This window comes from Notolepis coatsorum (assembly GCF_963971535.1).
Source record: "Notolepis coatsorum genome assembly, chromosome: 19".
NCBI lineage: Eukaryota > Metazoa > Chordata > Actinopteri > Aulopiformes > Paralepididae > Notolepis > Notolepis coatsorum.
Window position 1 is genome coordinate 17,861,834 of NC_140183.1, and position 21,654 is coordinate 17,883,487.

A 21,654-nucleotide genomic window follows, 5' to 3' on the forward strand; every position below is an offset into this window, starting at 1 on the left:
GTGTGTGTGTGTGTGTGGAGGGGGACAGTGTGTGTGGGGGGGGGGCAGTGCATGTGTGTGTGTGTGGGGGGGACAGTGTGTGTGTGTGGGGGGGACAGTGCGTGTGTGGGGGGGACAGTGCGTGTGTGGGGGGGGCAGTGTGTGTGTGTCGGGGGGGACAGTGTGTGTGTGGGGGGGGCAGTGTGTGTGGGGGGGGGACAGTGTGGGGGGGGCAGTGTCTGTGTGTGTGTGGGGGGGGCAGTGTGTGTGGGTGGGGACAGTGTCGTGTGTGTGTGTGTGTGTGTGTGTGTGTGTGTGTGTGTGTGTGTGTGTGTGTGTGTGTGTGTGTGTGTGTGTGTGTGTGTGTGTGTGTGTGTGTGTGTGTGTGTGTGTGTGTGTGTGTGTGTGGGGAGGGAGGGGGGGGGGGGCAGTGTGTGTGGGGGGGACAGTGTGTGTGTGTGTGGGGGGGGGACAGTGTGTATGTGGGGGGGCACAGTGTGTGTGTGTGTGGGGGGGGGCAGTGTGTGTGTGGGGGGGGGGCACAGTGTGTGTGGTCCCCTGTGTCTCCGCTGACCACTGACCTTTCTTCCAGTTTCTACAGACCTGTACAGACAGTGTATTAGGGCAGATGGGAGGGGCTGTGTGTGTGCATGTGTATGTGTGTGTGTGTGTGCATGTGTGTGTGTGTGTGTGTGTGTGTGTGTGTGTGTGTGTGTGTGTGTCGTGGCAGCTACAGGAGCAATGGGGGGGGGGGCAGGAATAGAACAGGCTAAATATACCACCCAGTTGCACCCCTAGTTACTACCCCATCCATGGTATGTATGTCCCCCTCCCGGTCAGAAATAGCCAGCGCTGAAGGGCTCGTCTGGGCCTGCGGGAGAGGAAGGGCAGGTGGGGGTGGAGGGGGTGTGTGGGGGGGGGGGGGGGGGGGGGGTGGAGGGTGCGTGTGTGTGTGGGGGGTTTGGAGGGCGTGTGTGTGTGTGGGGGGGGGGGGTTGGGTGGTGGAGGGTGTGTGTGTGGGGGGGGTTTGGAGGGTGTGTGTGTGGGGGGCAGGGGTGGGGGGGGCTAACAGTTGGCCATCGGTATCAGGGGTTGGGGAAGTTACGTTCAAAATATAATCCGTTACAGGTTACAGATTACTATCTTGAAATGGTATCTTGAAATGAGAGTCAGTGATATTAAAGCTTGAGATTCTCCCCTCTGTTGCAGAGTTGTTGTCTTATTGTTGTGATTTTATATGCCGTGTGATTTTATATGCCTTTTTGCTTCGCTTATTTCTGTATGTACACTCGACGTGACTGTAAATGAGGGAAATCTCAGTTGACTTACGAGTTTAAATAACGGTTTGACATGAAAAATGTAAATATAATCCAGAGGAATAATATTCAGTCATGTAACCCTATTACTATTAGTTACTGTTGGGATACTTTGCCGCCAGTTTAACTTACACAATATATATATATATGTTTTTTTTACTTTCACAACCCATAAAGCAACACAATGCATTACAAACTGGGCACAAGCAGTCTGTCCTTGTACCAGGTGCTTACGCCATTCATCTGAGAAGACATCTCTCCAATCCTTTCAATGGTGTGACAACCCATTCAAATTGGAATACAGATTGTACCTTTAATCAAACAGTTAATTCAAATTTAAATAATTTGCTATTTGAATAGTTACTATCATCACATCTATAGTTACTATAATCACATCAATAGTTACTATCATCACATCTATAGTTACTATAATCACATCAATAGTTACTATAATCACATCTATAGTTACTATAATCACACCAATAGTTACTATAATCACACCAATAGTTACTATAATCACATCTATAGTTACTATAATCACATCTATAGTTACTATCATCATCACAATAATACTTACTATCATGTAGTTTTGATTTTTCAATTTAGAACACTCCAGTTGCTATGTTACACAATGTAGTATAGTATGTTGTTATATTACACACAGTGTAGTCTGTTGCTATATTACACAGTGTAGTCTGTTGCTATGTTACACAGTGTTGTCTGTTGCTATGTTACACAGTAGTATGTTGCTATGTTACACAGTGTAGGCTGTTGCTATGTTACACAATGTAGTACAGTCTGTTGCTATGTTACTAACAGTGTAGTCTGTTGCTATGTTACTCACAGTGTAGTCTGTTGCTATGTTACTCACAGTGTAGTCTGTTGCTATGTTACTAACAGTGTAGTCTGTTGCTATGTTACTCACAGTGTAGTCTGTTGCTATGTTACTAACAGTGTAGTCTGTTGCTATGTTACTCACAGTGTAGTCTGTTGCTATGTTACTCACAGTGTAGTCTGTTGCTATGTTACTAACAGTGTAGTCTGTTGCTATGTTACTCACAGTGTAGTCTGTTGCTATGTTACTAACAGTGTAGTCTGTTGCTATGTTACTCAGTGTTGTCTGTTGCTATGTTACTCAGTGTTGTCTGTTGCTATGTTACTCACAGTGTAGTCTGTTGCTATGTTACTCAGTGTTGTCTGTTGCTATGTTACTCACGGTGTTGTCTGTTGCTATGTTACTCAGTGTAGTCTGTTGCTATGTTACTCACAGTGTAGTCTGTTGCTATGTTACACACAGTGTAGTCTGTTGCTATGTTACACACAGTGTTGTCTGTTGCTATGTTACTAATAGTGTAGTCTGTTGCTATGTTACACACAGTGTTGTCTGTTGCTATGTTACTCACATTGTAGTCTGTTGCTATGTTACTCACAGTGTTGTCTGTTGCTATGTTACTAATAGTGTAGTCTGTTGCTATGTTACACACAGTGTTGTCTGTTGCTATGTTACTCACATTGTAGTCTGTTGCTATGTTACACACAGTGTTGTCTGTTGCTATGTTACTCACATTGTAGTCTGTTGCTATGTTACACACAGTGTTGTCTGTTGCTATGTTACTCACATTGTAGTCTGTTGCTATGTTACACACAGTGTAGTCTGTTGCTATGTTACTCACAGTGTTGTCTGTTGCTATGTTACACACAGTGTTGTCTGTTGCTATGTTACTCACAGTGTTGTCTGTTGCTATGTTACTAATAGTGTAGTCTGTTGCTATGTTACACACAGTGTTGTCTGTTGCTATGTTACTCACAGTGTAGTCTGTTGCTATGTTACACACAGTGTAGTCTGTTGCTATGTTACTCACAGTGTTGTCTGTTGCTATGTTACACACAGTGTAGTCTGTTGCTATGTTACTCACAGTGTTGTCTGTTGCTATGTTACTCACAGTGTTGTCTGTTGCTATATTACACAGTGTTGTCTATTGCTATGTTACACAGTACAGTCTGTTGCTATGTTACTCACAGTGTAGTCTGTTGCTATGTTACTCACAGTGTAGTCTGTTGCTATGTTACACACAGTGTAGTCTGTTGCTATGTTACTAACAGTGTAGTCTGTTGCTATGTTACACACAATGTTGTCTGTTGCTATGTTACACACATTGTAGTCTGTTGCTATGTTACTCACAGTGTTGTCTGTTGCTATGTTACACACAGTGTAGTCTGTTGCTATGTTACTCACAGTGTAGTCTGTTGCTATGTTACACACAGTGTAGTCTGTTGCTATGTTACTCACAGTGTAGTCTGTTGCTATGTTACACACAGTGTAGTCTGTTGCTATGTTACTCACAGTGTAGTCTGTTGCTATGTTACACACAGTGTAGTCTGTTGCTATGTTACTAACAGTGTTGTCTGTTGCTATGTTACACACAGTGTTGTCTGTTGCTATGTTACTCACAGTGTAGTCTGTTGCTATGTTACACACAGTGTAGTCTGTTGCTATGTTACTCACAGTGTAGTCTGTTGCTATGTTACTCACAGTGTAGTCTGTTGCTATGTTACTCACAGTGTAGTCTGTTGCTATGTTACTCAGTGTAGTCTGTTGCTATGTTACTCACAGTGTTGTCTGTTGCTATGTTACTCACAGTGTAGTCTGTTGCTATGTTACTCACAGTGTTGTCTGTTGCTATGTTACTCAGTGTAGTCTGTTGCTATGTTACTCACAGTGTAGTCTGTTGCTATGTTACTCACAGTGTAGTCTGTTGCTATGTTACTCAGTGTAGTCTGTTGCTATGTTACTCACAGTGTTGTCTGTTGCTATGTTACTCACAGTGTAGTCTGTTGCTATGTTACTCACAGTGTTGTCTGTTGCTATGTTACTCACAGTGTAGTCTGTTACTATGTTACTCACAGTGTTGTCTGTTGCTATGTTACACACAGTGTAGTCTGTTGCTATGTTACTAACAGTGTTCTCTGTTGCTATGTTACTCACAGTGTTGTCTGTTGCTATGTTACTAACAGTGTAGTCTGTTGCTATGTTACTAACAGTGTAGTCTGTTGCTATGTTACACACATTGTAGTCTGTTGCTATGTTACTCACAGTGTTGTCTGTTGCTATGTTACACACAGTGTAGTCTGTTGCTATGTTACTCACAGTGTAGTCTGTTGCTATGTTACTCACAGTGTAGTCTGTTGCTATGTTACACACAGTGTAGTCTGTTGCTATGTTACTCACAGTGTAGTCTGTTGCTATGTTACACACAGTGTAGTCTGTTGCTATGTTACTCACAGTGTAGTCTGTTGCTATGTTACACACAGTGTAGTCTGTTGCTATGTTACTCACAGTGTAGTCTGTTGCTATGTTACTAACAGTGTTCTCTGTTGCTATGTTACTCACAGTGTTGTCTGTTGCTATGTTACACACAGTGTTGTCTGTTGCTATGTTACTCACAGTGTTGTCTGTTGCTATGTTACTAATAGTGTAGTCTGTTGCTATGTTACACACAGTGTTGTCTGTTGCTATGTTACTCACAGTGTTGTCTGTTGCTATGTTACTAATAGTGTAGTCTGTTGCTATGTTACACACAGTGTTGTCTGTTGCTATGTTACTCACAATGTAGTCTGTTGCTATGTTACACACAGTGTTGTCTGTTGCTATGTTACTAATAGTGTAGTCTGTTGCTATGTTACACACAGTGTAGTCTGTTGCTATGTTACTCACATTGTAGTCTGTTGCTATGTTACTCACAGTGTTGTCTGTTGCTATGTTACTAATAGTGTAGTCTGTTGCTATGTTACACACAGTGTTGTCTGTTGCTATGTTAAGATAAGATAAGATAAGATATTCCTTTATTGATCCCCTTGGGGAAATTCAGGCATCATAGCAGCATGGGGGGGAGGGGGGGAGGGGTACAGGTAGTAAAACAACACAGTATACAGGTAGTAAAAGACAACACAGGCAGTGTAAACAATTGATCAATATGGTCAATATAATTTACTATCTGACTAGCTGAGGAATATTCACATTATTCACAGTGTCACATGAGGTGCAGTATGCAAGAGGTAGTGTTATAATAATTTACTATCTACTGAGTCTACATTAATCAAAGTACCAGGGTAGTCTACTTTGTCCCCCTTGGGTTCCTATAAGTCCCAGGTCAATGTCTGGTAGCAGTCGCTGTCGCTGCCCCCTGTTGTGGGGCCTGGAGGCTGCTAGACGCTGCCCACTGTTGTGGAGCCTGATGGCCGCTGGTATGAAGGACTGTCCGAGGCGGTTAGTTGAGTGTCGGGGGGGGATGAGTCTGTGGCTGAACGAGCTTCTCATCTTGACTAGCTCGTCGTAGAGGGGGTGGTAGGGGTTCTCCATAATGGCATCCAGCTTCCTTATCATCCCCCTCTCTACCATCACCTCAAGTCTAGGTAGCTCGACTCCCACCACAGAGCTAGCCTTCCTCACCAGCTTGTTGAGCTTGTTGGTGTCCCTTGAGTTGATGTAGCCTCCCCAGCATGCCACAGCATAGAAGAGGATGCTGGCCACAACAGACTGGTAAAAAGACTGCAGCAGTTTGTTGCACACATTGAAGGACCTGAGTCTCCTCAGGAAGAACAGCCTGCTCTGTCCCTTCCTGTAGAGGGCCTCTGTGTTGTCCGACCAGTCCAGTTTATTGTTCAGGTGTACCCCAAGGAACTTGTATGAGTCCACCATCTCCACATCCACCCCTCGGATGGAGATGGGAATCGGGGGGGGCCTCTTCTTGCCCCTCCGGAAGTCCACCACCAGCTCCTTGGTCTTACTGGTGTTGAGTTGGAGGTGGTTGCTGTCGCTCCACCCCACGAAGCTCTCCACCAGGGCTCTGTACTCCTCCTCATCATCGTCGGTGATGTAGCTTACGATGGAGGAGTCGTCTGAGAACTTCTGCAGGTGGCACCCGCTGGAGTTGCGGCAGAAGTCTGAGGTGTAGAGGGTGAAGAGGAAGGGTGACAGCAGTGTTGTCTGTTGCTATGTTACTCACATTGTAGTCTGTTGCTATGTTACACACAGTGTTGTCTGTTGCTATGTTACTCACATTGTAGTCTGTTGCTATGTTACACACAGTGTAGTCTGTTGCTATGTTACTCAGTGTTGTCTGTTGCTATGTTACACACAGTGTAGTCTGTTGCTATGTTACTCACAGTGTTGTCTGTTGCTATGTTACTAACAGTGTTGTCTGTTGCTATGTTACTCACAGTGTAGTCTGTTGCTATGTTACACACAGTGTTGTCTGTTGCTATGTTACTCACAGTGTAGTCTGTTGCTATGTTACACACAGTGTAGTCTGTTGCTATGTTACTCACAGTGTTGTCTGTTGCTATGTTACACACAGTGTAGTCTGTTGCTATGTTACTCACAGTGTTGTCTGTTGCTATGTTACTCACAGTGTTGTCTGTTGCTATATTACACAGTGTTGTCTATTGCTATGTTACACAGTGTAGGCTGTTGCTATGTTACACAATGTAGTACAGTCTGTTGCTATGTTACTCACAGTGTAGTCTGTTGCTATGTTACACACAGTGTAGTCTGTTGCTATGTTACTAACAGTGTAGTCTGTTGCTATGTTACACACAATGTTGTCTGTTGCTATGTTACACACATTGTAGTCTGTTGCTATGTTACTCACAGTGTAGTCTGTTGCTATGTTACTCACAGTGTAGTCTGTTGCTATGTTACACACAGTGTAGTCTGTTGCTATGTTACTCACAGTGTAGTCTGTTGCTATGTTACACACAGTGTAGTCTGTTGCTATGTTACTCACAGTGTAGTCTGTTGCTATGTTACACACAGTGTAGTCTGTTGCTATGTTACTAACAGTGTTGTCTGTTGCTATGTTACACACAGTGTTGTCTGTTGCTATGTTACTCACAGTGTAGTCTGTTGCTATGTTACACACAGTGTAGTCTGTTGCTATGTTACTCACAGTGTAGTCTGTTGCTATGTTACTCACAGTGTAGTCTGTTGCTATGTTACTCACAGTGTAGTCTGTTGCTATGTTACTCACAGTGTAGTCTGTTGCTATGTTACTCACAGTGTAGTCTGTTACTATGTTACTCACAGTGTAGTCTGTTGCTATGTTACTCACAGTGTAGTCTGTTGCTATGTTACTCACAGTGTAGTCTGTTGCTGTTACTAACAGTGTTGTCTGTTGCTATGTTACTCACAGTGTAGTATGTTGCTGTTACTAACAGGGTGGTATGTTGCTATGTTACACACTGTGTAGTCTGTTGCTATGTTACTCACAGTGTGGTCAGGAATTTGAGATGCTTCATTTCCATTTTAGAGAACCTTGTACTGTTGTACTGTTTGTTTCAGGAAGATGTTCAATATATATAGAGAGAAAGCATGGAATAAGTGATAAAGAAATGCTTATTATTTACAAATAAAGTTATATTTACTAGAGTTGTATGGACTATCTCCTAAATTAGTATATATGATTTAGAATGTTTTGTCAGCAAGGGTTGTAATGTGTATATACTATATGTATACATATATATTGTGCATATGTATTTAATGTATGTTCATGTGTATACATGTGTATAGTCCATGGGCTCTGCACCAAAAAGGTGTAATGACACTTATAAATAAATAATGAAACCAAGCGAATCGCAAGCCCAGCTCTCGGCGTTGCTACCAGCTTGGCTGGTTGTTCATACTAATACAATTGGCAGTATTAGGGGGTGGGAAGCTGGTGGGTGGGGATCGGACGTTGTGGACAGCGACTCCTACAGGTCGGTTTGTGCGCCTGCGCAGTAGAATCAGGAAGCGACAAGGGCGGTGTGTCCCTCCCACGCAGACCCTCGCGGCTGAGAGATTGCGCTGTTCAGGTGAAAAGATGCGACGGCTGCTTCCTCGAGTACCGGAGGGGACACGTGATGCAAGGCTTCGTCCACATTGCAGCCGGCTTGTGGGAGGCATGGCCAACAGCGTTCGAGACAGGATAGGGTAGAATTGGACAATACGAAATTGGGGAAGGGAGAAAAATGGGGAGAAAAAGTAGATAAAAAAAGAAAGCAAGCTAATCGAATCAGAAATGTACTTTTAGAAAATATCCTTCTTTTGACATTCATCTAAAGCCTGAGGTTTCTAGTCACTCTTTAAAAAAAGGTTCTGCATAAAAGATACTGTATGACAGGTTCAAGACAATTATGCACATTTGAAGTTTGATTTGATTTGATTTGATTTTTATTTAGTACATACAATTTATACAAAAGTATAAAAACAAGGGGTACAAGGATAACATGTGAAAGTCTGTCGACTTGTTTCCAACATGGTCCCAAGAAGAATACAATAAATCACAAAGAAAGAGTTAAGAAGATAAGATAGATACAACAAGTAGATAAAATAGACAACACAATTTTCTGAAAGAGCCTCATTACAGCATGTCATGTTCCTGTTCTTCAAGAGTGGTGGCCAAGCACCCTCTGCAACCTATTGTTGCAGATGTCGCTTCACACCCCTCTTGAAGACAGCAATAGTGGGACGTTTTGGATGGCCCTGGGCAGAGAGTTCCACAGCCGGCAGGCTGTAGACAGAAAGCCATTCTGTGAATAGGAACCCTTTCTAGGCTCATAAACTGAGAGCTGTCCAGACCGTAACTGTCGTCCATGGACCTGGCCACGCAGGACAATGCGAGAGCATAAATAACTGGGGGCAGATCCATTTAACATTTTATACATATGTCCCAGTTTCAGAAAGAAGACCTTCTGCTCCACAGGGAGCCTGTGTTTACTTTCCACTGTAGCACCACTATACCAGTACATACATGCATAATCCTATTGGCTGAGGATCATGCAGTTGGCAAGCAATTTCATAGTTTCCAGTGATAAGAACCTCTTTTTTCTGTGCAAAAATGTCACCCTTGTGTTAACTTTTTTTATCCCCTTCAGGGGCATTGTTTTCCCTGAGAGTGTTTGGTCGAGGTCTGCACCTAGGTTTTTAACACAGTCTCTAGACTCGACACTGAAGCCATTACAGCTGATCTCAAGTCGGGAGCATTCCTTTAATTTATGTTTTGAGCTGAATAGAATTGACTCAGTTTTTCCAAGGTGAATCGATAATCTGTTGTCAACTAACCATTTGTGAAGGCTTTCCAGCTCCCTACTGAGACCGGCTTGAATTTCTGCTGTGTCGTCTCCAGACACCAGAAGTGCTGAGTCATCAGCATACAGTAGGAGTCTGCAGGATACTGCAGACACCATGTCATTAACATATAGTGAAAAGAGCAACGGAGCAAGGATGCTGCCTTGCGGCACCCCACATGTTATTTCATTATATGAAGATGCGACACCATTTATGTTCACAACCTGGGTCCTCCCAGTCAAGTACGACCTGAACCATCTCACCGACCCATCGTCCATCCCACAAGCTTTGAGATTCTCAAGCAGGATCTGATGGTCAACAGTATCAAACGCTTTCTGCAGGTCAATCAGAACCATGCCAGTTCGTTTGCCACAGTCCATCTGGGTTCGAATATGGTCAGTGAGATCAATCAGACAAGCATCCGTAGAATACCCAGGGCGAAAGCCAGACTGGAATTGATAAAGGAGATCTGTCTGTTTAAGAAAATCTGATATTTGATATGATCTTCTCAAGAACTTTGGAGATGACGCTGAGAATAGAAACTGGACGATAGTTTCCCTCGTTTGTCCTATCTCCTTTTTTGTGTAGTGGAACCACTCTGGCACATTTTAAGTCGTCTACGATACCCTGTTTCAAGTTAGAGCCACTTTTAAACAGAAAATAATCTGAGCCTGCATAGCTGGACCACCAACTGTTATAATGTTACCTTTAGAGGTCAATGCATGCAATGGTGGCTGGTATAACATAACCTTTAGAGGTCAATGCATGGTGGCTGGTATAACATAACCTTTAGAGGTCAATGCATGGTGGCTGGTATAACATAACCTTTAGAGGTCAATGCATGGTGGCTGGTATAACATAACCTTTAGAGGTCAATGCATGGAGGCTGGTATAACATAACCTTTAGAGGTCAATGCATGGTGGCTGGTATAACATAACCTTTAGAGGTCAATGCATGGTGGCTGGTATAACGTAACCTTTAGAGGTCAATGCACAAAAACACTGAAATATAAGAATGTCATGCAATATGCATGCTTTTACTTTAGATATTTAAGTACATTTAATGTCAAGTACATTTATTCAATGGCAAGTGTGTTTATTCAATGTCAAGTGTGTTTATTCCATGTCAAGGGCATTTAATCAATGTCAAGTATGTTTATTCAATTTCAATATCAAGTATGTTTATTCAATGTAAAGTATGTTTATTCAATGTCAATGTCAAGTATGTTTATTCAATGTCAATGTCAAGTACGTTTATTCAATGTCAAGTACTGTATGTGTATTCAATGTCAAGTATATTCAATGTCAAGTATGTTTATTCAATGTCAATGTCAAGTATGTTTATTCAACGTCAAGTACTGTATGTCTATTCAATATCAAGTACGTTTATTCAATGTCAAGTATGTTTATTCAATGTCAAGTATGTTTATTCAATGTCAAGTACGTTTATTCAATGTCAAGTATGTTTATTCAATGTCAACTATGTTTATAATTTCACCTAAAGGTAGAATCTGTAATGCCGTAAAAACAGTGACCTTTGGACAAAAGAGCTCTGTTTACATTTCTTGAATTTGAGTGTGTTTAGGGGAGGTATTTGTACTGCTGGCCATACCTTAGAAGGCTTAGAGCCTGAGGTGTGGTCAGCAATAGTAACCCCTCCCATATACAGTACACTACACACTCAGATTCAGTCCGTACATCAAACTGAAAATGTTGATTCCGGCAACAGAGTCCATCCATACAGTAGGTGAGTGTGAGAGTTACAAATAGGATTTTGGCATGAATATTAAAGTTATGTTTAATATCATGAATGTGGTGTATATTCTTAAAGGAACATGCCAACATTAGCTTTCAGATAGATTTCTACTGGACGCACAGAGAGGAAACTGGTATCTATCTTCTTGTCTGACTCTGGAGAAGACAGTGAGCACATTTCCTGCAATGTTGCCGTGTTCCTTGAATTATAATCTGTGTAATCTGGACACTCAATCCCTGCATCCTCCTATATGTGGTGTGTCCTCTAGTTGGCTGCTGGTGGTTGATCTGGAATGCTGGCCAATGGATTCTGATGCAGCTGCACTTTTAGAGTTTGGGTGCAAATGGAATCCCCGCCCCCTCCCACACACACATACACACACACACACACACACACGCACGCACGCAATAAAAACATGATAATTTCAAGCTTCGCACTACACCCCTGAAAACAAACACACACACATGCACATCACACATCTCACACTTCCTTGTATACAATTCCACAGACAGAAGATGCCTTCCTTTCTTTCCAGCAGAGCAGACATAACTGAAGTCCTACTGATGAAGGGGTGGGCGGGGCCAGGGTAACCATGGACTCCTGATTGGTTTACCCCAGCAGACATAACTGAAGTCCTACTGATGAAGGGGTGGGCGGGGCCAGGGTAACCATGGACTCCTGATTGGTTTACCCCAGCAGCACAAGATAGGAATTTCCTTTAGAAGGACTTTAAAATGTAATGAAACCGGATAATGTAATAACTTGCTGGATAATGTAATACATATGCGGAACGGATAATGTAATTAACTTTTTCCGGATTATGTAATACTTTCTTACATTATCTGGTGGTTGTTACATTATCCGGTGAGTAATGAAAGATAAATACAGTGATTTGGATATGTTTTATTACATTATCCGGTAATGTTATATAACGTTTTTAAAAAGGTGTCACATTTCGCACAGAGAGAGACCAGTCAACTGTTGTTTCTTAGAGTATAAGATTCAGTCAGTTATTGTGGCACAGATTACCTTTATGTGGCAAATATTAATGTAGCTATGGATAATCTTGTTAAAAAATCATTCATATCAACGGTCTCACTTTGCTACATGCAGAGATAAAATTAGACACTTCAAAGTGTTTTGCATCTAACAAGGGGACATCTAGAAGGAGGAGTAAGTGTAAAGTCGCAATGATGTGGTCTGGAGAGAGACAATAAAGGTTATCTGTTTCAAGGAAAGCATTAGTTAAATCTTTCAAAAACCCTTCAAACACAATTATTCAATTGTGAATTTAAAATGTTTAAAAATAGAACGTTATTTCTCTAAAACTAGATTAATTAAGAGTGTGCATGTGTGTGTTGTAATTGTATCTCTGCATGTAGCAACGTGAGTCAGTTGATAAGAAGGACTTTCGAACAATATTATAAGCTACGTTAATATTGGCCACATATTAACATCTTTGGCACATTAACTACAATGTTATGTCCGAGAAACAACAGTTCACTGGTCTCTCTCTACAAATTTGTCTGTGAAAAATGGCACTTTTCTTTTTAACTATCAGATGTTATTACATTGTCCGGTAGTGTTATTACATTATACATCCAAAAAGTCGTACTCACCGGATAATGTTACAACCACTGGATAATGTAATAACTTATTAGACCTATATTAATAACTTGTTGAAGGACTAAAATATGTCCCATTTAATTCTGTTCCTAAGCAATATTCATGCTTCTTAACCGATTATGTTTCTTAAAGGTACTGTAGGTAGTATTTCTTTGTTAAAATACTCCACTCTGCAGTAAACAGAAAATACATGTTCTGGTATCCCTTCCCACTTTATCCAATCAGGAGAGAGAACCCTAGATATGTTTACTTATTTCAAGGAATCTTCCCAAGCCAAATTTGCTGGCAGATTATTTTCCTTGTTTCAAGCACATATTGTTTTTTTTGTCAGACCATTTTTGCAGTGTGGAGTTCTCTCTCCTGATTGGATAAAGTGGGAACAGGATACCAGAAAACATATATTCTGTTTACTGCAGAGCATAGGGACTGGGAGACCCATGTTACTGGCCAGACACTCTATATCAGTGATGGCCACTGCCACCAAGCCTCTTCAACTCATTCAAAACGCAGCGGCCCGCCTGATCTCAAACCTACCGAAGTCGGCCCATGTCACCCCACTTCTTAGGGACCTCCACTGGCTCCCCATTGCTGCACGTATCCGCTTCAAGGCCCTCGACCTAGCATACCGTGCGGCAAAGGGAACCGCTCCCGCCTACCTCCGGTCAATGGCCTCTAACTACACACCCTCAAGACCCCTACGCTCTGCATCTTCTGGCCGCCTCAGACCTACTCCTATCCAAGCTCCGGGAGGGTCATCAAAGAGAAGCCGCCTATTCTCAGTCCTTGCTCCACAATGGTGGAATGAACTACCCACCCCAGTTAGGACAGCCGAATCCCGTCCAATCTTTCGCCGTCGACTAAAGACGCACTTCTTCAACCATTATCTGAAATAATAATACAAAATAAAAATAAAATCTAACCCTAACAAACCTTACTGTCATGCACTTGTCCTAATAAACTAACATACACGCAACACTTTGATGAATATTGTTACTCAGCTGATAGAGTTGTACCCTTCCTGATGACCTGTCGTACAGAACTTGTAAGTCGCTTTGGATAAAAGCGTCAGCTAAATGACTAAATGTAAATGTAAATGGCTGTCAGAACGTAGAGCTGGAAATAGCACTTACAGCACATTTGATAAAATGTGACATTGAAGATTAGTATATTTAGTCATACTTAGTCATACTGCCAAAGAGTAGGACAACATTGTTGGAAACATTTGGGATCATTTAAGTACACAACAAAATAACATAGGTCTAGTAGTTTTTAGACATTTTAATGTGGAAATGTTACATATCAGGGCCAGACCCGTATTTTCAATTCTTGCCTTGATACAAACATCAAGGCACCCTTCTTTCTTTTTAATAATCTTTTATTGTTACTGAAAATGTTGATAGTTATTGTCCCCCACCCTGAGAATGGGGGGGGGGGGCCTATGGATCTATCTCTGTGTGTTTGTTAGTTAGTGAGTTAGTGAGTGAGTTAGTGAGTTAGTGAGTGAGTTAGTGAGTGAGTTAGTGAGTTAGTGAGTTAGTGAGTTAGTTAGTTAGTTAGTGTGTTCGTCACACTGTAACATTGACTTTGTGCCACAAGGAGGAGTTCTAACTCTGCAGGGTGAAGTCACCACTCTGGTCTAGGATCAGCTTTCCCTCCCCAAATCCTAACCTTAACCATTAGTGAGTAGGAGAGATAACTGACCCCGGACCACACTGGGATTTACAGTCACTGTAGAACGTGGTGTCAACCAATCAGCTTCCGGGATGGAAACAACCTGCAGCTGACTGCTTCATGTATGTGAATGATGGGAAATGCTAAAAAGAGTGGCGGCTGGGTGGCGTAGCGGAGATTGCGCTCGTCAACAATGCAAGAGACTCTGGTCTCGAATCCCGGTGTCAGCATTGCCTGTGGCTTGGGCCAGATGTTATACTATCTCATTTGGCAGAGGTAGCGGGTGGAAGTCGATGGGTGGGGATTGGACGTTGTAGACAGCGACTCCTACAGGTCGGTTGGGTGACGCCTGCACAGCAGAGACAGGAAATAGCGGGGGCAGCGTGAGCCTCCCACGCGTTACTCCTCGCCACTGAGAGTCCGCGCTGTCTGGTGAAAAGGCGACAGGCTGTCTCCTCGTGTACCGGAGGGGGAGACGTGATGCAAGGCTTCTATCCTCACTACAACCGACCAGTGGGGGGCATAGTCTAGCAAGGTTCAAGACAGGGGAGGGAAGAATTGGCAATACGAAATTGGGATGGGAGAAAAATTTTTAAATAAGGAGAAAAAGTGGATAAAAAAAAGGAAATTCTAAAAAGATTAACGCCATACTCTGGGAGGTCTGGTTAACCCTTTCACTGCCACGCAACAGAAGGTTAACCCTTTACTATCACACAACCGACGGTCGGTTGGGTAAGCAGGGGTGGGGGAATTCTGTGTATTGTCGCAGTGAAAGGGTTAACCGTTTGGTAGTGCGGCAGTGAAAGGGTTAAATAAGAACACAGATTTGGGTGTTCTAACCTAGTTGGCTAGTTAGTCACTTAGTTTACCTTTCTAACCAAGTAGGGTCCAGTTGATAGATTTGGTAGTTTATAGCAAAACCTAAAATGGCCCTTAACCTGAAAGATAGCTGTCAAGCGTGATCCAGATAAATGGTCTGAGCAGCCAGATGAGCTGTTTTTCAGCTGCGTTTTACAATAGTTATTAAAGTTGTTTTAATCATTCAAATGTTTCTGGGTGGTTAATAACACATTTCTGTATTGTGACAAACTCAGAACTCATAATTTATTATTGCTTTAGACTTAAGTCTCTGACTGACCCAAGGGGAACTACATCACTGATTGGGTATGACATGTTTACTTGTTTTCTGCCGATTCACCACTGCCATAGGCTTCCACTGTATCTGATAGGAACACGCCGACATTATGGGAAATGTGCTTACCGTCTTCTCCAGAGTTAGACAAGATGATGGATACCAATTTCCTTTCTGTGCGTTCAGTAGAAAGCTTAAAAAAAAAATAAAAAAAAAAAGCCCAACAGCTGGGCTAGCTGGTCCGTATCCGCTTCCATTAATTTGTGCTAAGCCGGATAGCTTTCTACTGAAGTGAACCCACGGAGAGAAAATTAGTATCGATCATCTTGACTCTGGAGAAGACGGTAAGTGCATTTCCCATGATAATAATAAATAATAATGGATTGGATTTATATAGCGCTCTTCATGTTCACGAGGACCCCAGAGCGCGTACAGAGTCCATTATTCGTTCATACACAGTCATACCGGTGGTGGTAAGCTACAATTGCAGCCAGAGCTGCCCTGAGGCAGACTCACGGAAGCGTGGCGAATAATCAACGCCTACGGCCCCTCCGACCACCACCAACATTCATTCACATGCATACACATTCATACGAGGCAAGTAGGTTAAGTGTCTTGCCCAAGGACACAACGGCAGTGGGATGGACATGGGCTTGAGCGGGATTCGAACCACCAACCCTTCGATCATTGGATGACCCGCTCTACCCCTGAGCCACGCCGCCCCATGATGTTGGCGTGTTCCTTTAAACACCACATAAACCCATGAAAATCATTATATCGGACATCATGCTAACATCTTAATGATGTCGTACATTAATGATCCTGAAAGATTGTCGTTTTTCCCCCTTTGCTCTATTGTGCCTTAACACAGTGTCTAACAAGGACAAATATGAATTCTGAGTCAGATACTGTATTATATCCCAATGCAAAACCTTTCAGAATACAAGTGAGTAGTGACACAGAATATGTTAACATGGCATTCTTTTCAACTTGGTGATTCTCTTCCATTAATGTTGTGTATTTTCAGACGCACACCGTGGGCCGACGGTGATTCTCTTCCATTAATGTTGTGTATTTTCAGACGCACACCGGGAGCCGACGGCAGTGGCGGTGAATCAGCGGAAAATAACTTTCTGTAACGGTGAAAGATTATGAAAAAAGAAAGGCACCTACATTTGTTTATCAAGGCAAAAACGACTCGGACCCACATGTCAAAAAGACCGCTATGGTCCTTTAAAGGAACATGCCAACATTTTGGGAAATTAGCTGGACATGGCCGGTTAGCCTTCGGGAGAGGTGTTAGTTGGACAATGCCTAGGCTAACCGGCCATGTCCGCTTCCATTCATTGTGCTACGCTAGGCTAACGTGCGGCCAGATAGCTTTCTACTGAACGCACAGAGAGGAAACTGGTATCTATCTTCTTGTCTCTCTCTGGAGAAGAAGGTAAGCTAATTTCCCAAAATGTTGGCGTGTTCCTTTAAAAGTGTGGAAGGGTGGGAGAAAAGAGGACCCTGGCCACAGAAGGCCATGCTGTTTTATTCCTACATTATATTTACCAGTGTTGTAGTCGAGGCACTAAATCTATATTTACCAGTGTTGTAGTCGAGGCACTAAATCTTGAGTCCAAGTCGAGTCTCGAGTCCCCAGTGTTCAAGTCCGAGTCCAAAGATCCACAAAGAATGGATTGCACGGAGCAAGTTGCACCCTTACTTACAATCCATTATGAATTGAAAATGGGGGACCCTGATGTAAACAAGACGAAAGTCTTTCTCTGGTCTGCATCCCCTTAACAATTGTGTGTATTGAGCCGTACTGTATTGTAATAAAATTCTCATTCAATCAATCACCGCGCAGATTGATTGATTGAATGCACATTTTATTAACAGATTGCAGAATGGGTACAATACAGTACGGCTCAATACACACAATTGTTAAGGGGATGCAGACCAGAGAAAGACCCCCATTTTCAATTCATAGTGAATTGTAAGTAAGGGTGCAACTTGCACCGTGCAATCCATTCTTTGTGGATCAAGTCTGAGTCACCAAAGAAGAGCCTGAGTCGAGTCCGAGTCGAGTCCCCATTACCCGAGTCCGAGTCCGAGTCATCAAGGTTGAGTCCACTCCACTCTGGCAGTCAAAGAGCTGACATACAAATAAAAAAAATTCTACATTAAACATAAATGACACAGCGGTTTGAGACACAATAGCCAAACAAATGCACTAGCCATCAATATCGTATGCCAAATGATTAGGGCCTAATACTAAATACATTTTAAATAAATAAGTGTATTTATCAATTAACAAGTCCGAGACCTCGTCTGCACCATCCATGTCCGAATGCAGTCAATGCTCAAATCCAAGTCCTCAGTGCTCAAGTCCAAGTGGAGTCCTGAAGACCAGTCCATGACTCGGACTCGAGTGCTATATTTACAATCAAGACTGTATGACAACAATAAAAAAAGGTTTTGCTTTAAGCTGTTCAAGTTTTGTTAGAGGCCTGCTATTTTTCAAGACGTTACATTATTTATTTATTTTATTAGAGCTTAACTTTATAAACAAAAACTATTTGACGGAGTCCAGTTTTTGCAACAGTTCTCGCACAGACCAAACAAATTCAGAGAATTTTAATTGCTGCTGTGTAGCTTATACACTAGTCTAAAATAACAGGCATATCTACAGTGTCATCGGGGCTAACGTGTACCGTATATATACTGTAGGTCAGTACTGTCTTCATATCTACAGTGTCATCAGGGCTAAAGTGTCAGTACTGTCTTCATATCTACAGTGTCATCAGGGCTAAAGTGTCTGTCTTCATATCTACAGTGTCATCAGGGCTAAAGTGTCTGTCTTCATATCTACAGTGTCATCAGGGCTAAAGTGTCTTCATATCTACAGTGTCATCAGGGCTAAAGTGTCTGTCTTTATATCTACAGTGTCATCAGGGCTAAAGTGTCAGAACTGTCTTCATATCTACAGTGTCATCAGGGCTAAAGTGTACTGTCTTCATATCTACAGTGTCATCAGGGCTAAAGTGTCAGTACTGTCTTCATATCTACAGTGTCATCAGGGCTAAAGTGTCAGTACTGTCTTCATATCTACAGTGTCATCAGGGCTAAAGTGTCTTCATATCTACAGTGTCATCAGGGCTAAAGTGTCAGAACTGTCTTCATATCTACAGTGTCATCAGGGCTAAAGTGTACTGTCTTCATATCTTTGTATGAAAGTATTCTGTACTTCTGTATGACAACTATTAAAGAAACTTGAAACTTGAAACTACAGTGTCATCAGGGCTGAAGTGTCTGTCTTCATATCTACAGTGTCATCAGGGCTAAAGTGTCTGTCTTCATATCTACAGTGTCATCAGGGCTAAAGTGTCTGTCTTCATACAGTGTCATCTGGGCTAAAGTGTCTGTCTTCATACAGTGTCATCAGGGCTAAACTGTCTTCATATCTACAGTGTCATCAGGGCTAAACTGTCTTCATATCTACAGTGTCATCAGGGCTAAAGTGTCTGTCTTCATATCTACAGTGTCATCAGGGCTAAAGTGTCTTCATATCTACAGTGTCATCAGGGCTAAAGTGTACTGTCTTCATATCTACAGTGTCATCAGGGCTAAAGTGTCTTCATATCTACAGTGTCATCAGGGCTAAAGTGTCAGAACTGTCTTCATATCTACAGTGTCATCAGGGCTAAAGTGTCTGTCTTCATATCTACAGTGTCATCAGGGCTAAAGTGTCTGTCTTCATATCTACAGTGTCATCAGGGCTAAAGTGTCTGTCTTCATATCTACAGTGTCATCAGGGCTAAAGTGTCAGAACTGTCTTCATATCTACAGTGTCATCAGGGCTAAAGTGTCTGTCTTCATATCTACAGTGTCATCAGGGCTAAAGTGTCTGTCTTCATATCTACAGTGTCATCAGGGCTAAAGTGTCAGAACTGTCTTCATATCTACAGTGTCATCAGGGCTAAAGTGTCTGTCTTCATATCTACAGTGTCATCAGGGCTAAAGTGTCTGTCTTCATATCTACAGTGTCATCAGGGCTAAAGTGTCTGTCTTCATACAGTGTCATCAGGGATAAAGTGTCTGTCTTCATATCTACAGTGTCATCAGGGCTAAAGTGTCTGTGTACTGTCTTCATATCTACAGTGTCATCAGGGCTAAAGTGTCTGTGTACTGTCTTCATATCTACAGTGTCATCAGGGCTAAAGTGTCTGTCTTCATATCTACAGTGTCATCAGGGCTAAAGTGTCAGAACTGTCTTCATATCTACAGTGTCATCAGGGCTAAAGTGTCTGTCTTCATATCTACAGTGTCATCAGGGCTAAAGTGTCTGTCTTCATATCTACAGTGTCATCAGGGCTAAAGTGTCAGAACTGTCTTCATATCTACAGTGTCATCAGGGCTTAAGTGTCTCAGTACTGTCTTCATTACATTACAGTGTCACCAGGGCTAAAGTCGGTATACTTCATTGTCATTGTTCAATCAAGTTCAAGTTTTGTTTTATTTAGCCCCCTGAGAATGTGCTTCATACAGTAAAAATAATCACCAAACACACACAAGACGAAAGTATTTCTCTGGTCTGACTGCATCCCCTTAACAATTGTATGTATTGAGCTGTACTGTACTGTAACCCATTCTGCAATCTGTTAATAAACTTTTCAATCAATCAATCAATCAATTCAATCAATATACAAAATATACAATATACAAACTAAAGTACAACCTAAAGTACAAAATGCAAACAATGAGGTACAAAATCATGCAAACTTTTTTAAATGCAAAAATACAAAATCTCTGTTTTAATATACAGCACTGAAAACATGACCTCGAAGGACATTGGACGCATGGAATTAGCCTATATACATCAGATCATCAGTATGACATACCTACATCAGATCATCAGATCATCAGTATTGACATACCTACATCAAATCATCGGATCACCAGTATGACCTACCTCAGTCCCAACAAGCCTCGAGGCAGATCTCGTCCGTTTCCCTTCTTCTCCGGCTGGACTCGGGAGTTCTCCACACCGCGTAACCAAACCTCGACCACTATCCGAACCAGCTCCCGGGCCCCGGGTGTCTCAAACCGGCACAGTCTCTTGGCGTTCCTTCCTAACTCATTGTTACCTCCCAGATGGCTGCAGGACAGGAGTTCCTCTGTGGGTTTTTAGCCGAGCTATATATATATAAATCACACCCAGTGCGCACCTGCTGCTCGCCAACAACTGTCCCCTGCCGCGCACAGCCGCGCGCGCGCACGCTCCTCAGCACCGGGGTGCGCTATTTAAAACCCCGCAGCGGGTACAGTAACCTGCGCTATTTGTGCAACATGTTGTTGTCGCTAAAGGTGTTTTTTGAGAATGTGGTCTCTGTTTGTGTTTGTCTGGAGGTCGTGATGTAGGCTAAATTGCGGACAGGAAAGGTTTGAGCGCAAAACATATAACGGCTTAGAAATGTCCGTAAGCAAAATGTTATAATTAAAATACCTAGAACATATAGAATTCTTCTTCTTCTTCTTATGATTATCGTTGTTGTTGTTTGGGCGGCACTTCCCGTCAAACGCAATAACTTGTTATTGTAAGTGGCCCACTGAACCTCCTCTCCCAAGTATATAGCCAAATAGTACTGGCATATATAATATGGGTTACTTCTAGGTGTTTGTGAATCAAAATATGCAGCCAAATGAATGCCTATTACATTGCTATTTGTTTTATATGTTTATAGTGTTGTTGAGATTCAGTCGTTTGCAACAACAGACCAATAATAATAATAATAATAATAATAATAATAATAATAATAATAATAATAATAATAATAATAATAATAATAATAATAATAATAATAATAGAAATAGTCATTACAAAATGTATAGTTTTTTTTTATTTTCTCTAAAGCAGGATTGCATCGTAGACTATGTTGAGAATGCAGCCTACTCCCCTAGTGAACATTTAGGAGAAGAGGCATTTGCTTTGCTATTTAGGCGCGTGGCTGCTTTTCATAACTGCAGTAACATAAGTCATACGACAGGTGGAAGCGAAGCATCGCCAAAACGCAGCGTG

At 42.1% G+C, this 21,654-nt stretch overlaps 1 protein-coding gene across 1 annotated transcript in view; it reads right to left on the reverse strand.

The window, feature by feature from the left end:
* Window positions 1-20,609, reverse strand: part of hjv (hemojuvelin BMP co-receptor) — a gene marked incomplete at its 3' end in the record, with an annotated part of 32,981 nt that extends 12,372 nt beyond the window's left edge. Inside the window, exon 1 of the mRNA XM_084336558.1 lies at window positions 20,548-20,609. The remainder of the gene's footprint in view (window positions 1-20,547) is intronic.
* Between the last annotated feature and the right edge of the window lie 1,045 nt (window positions 20,610-21,654).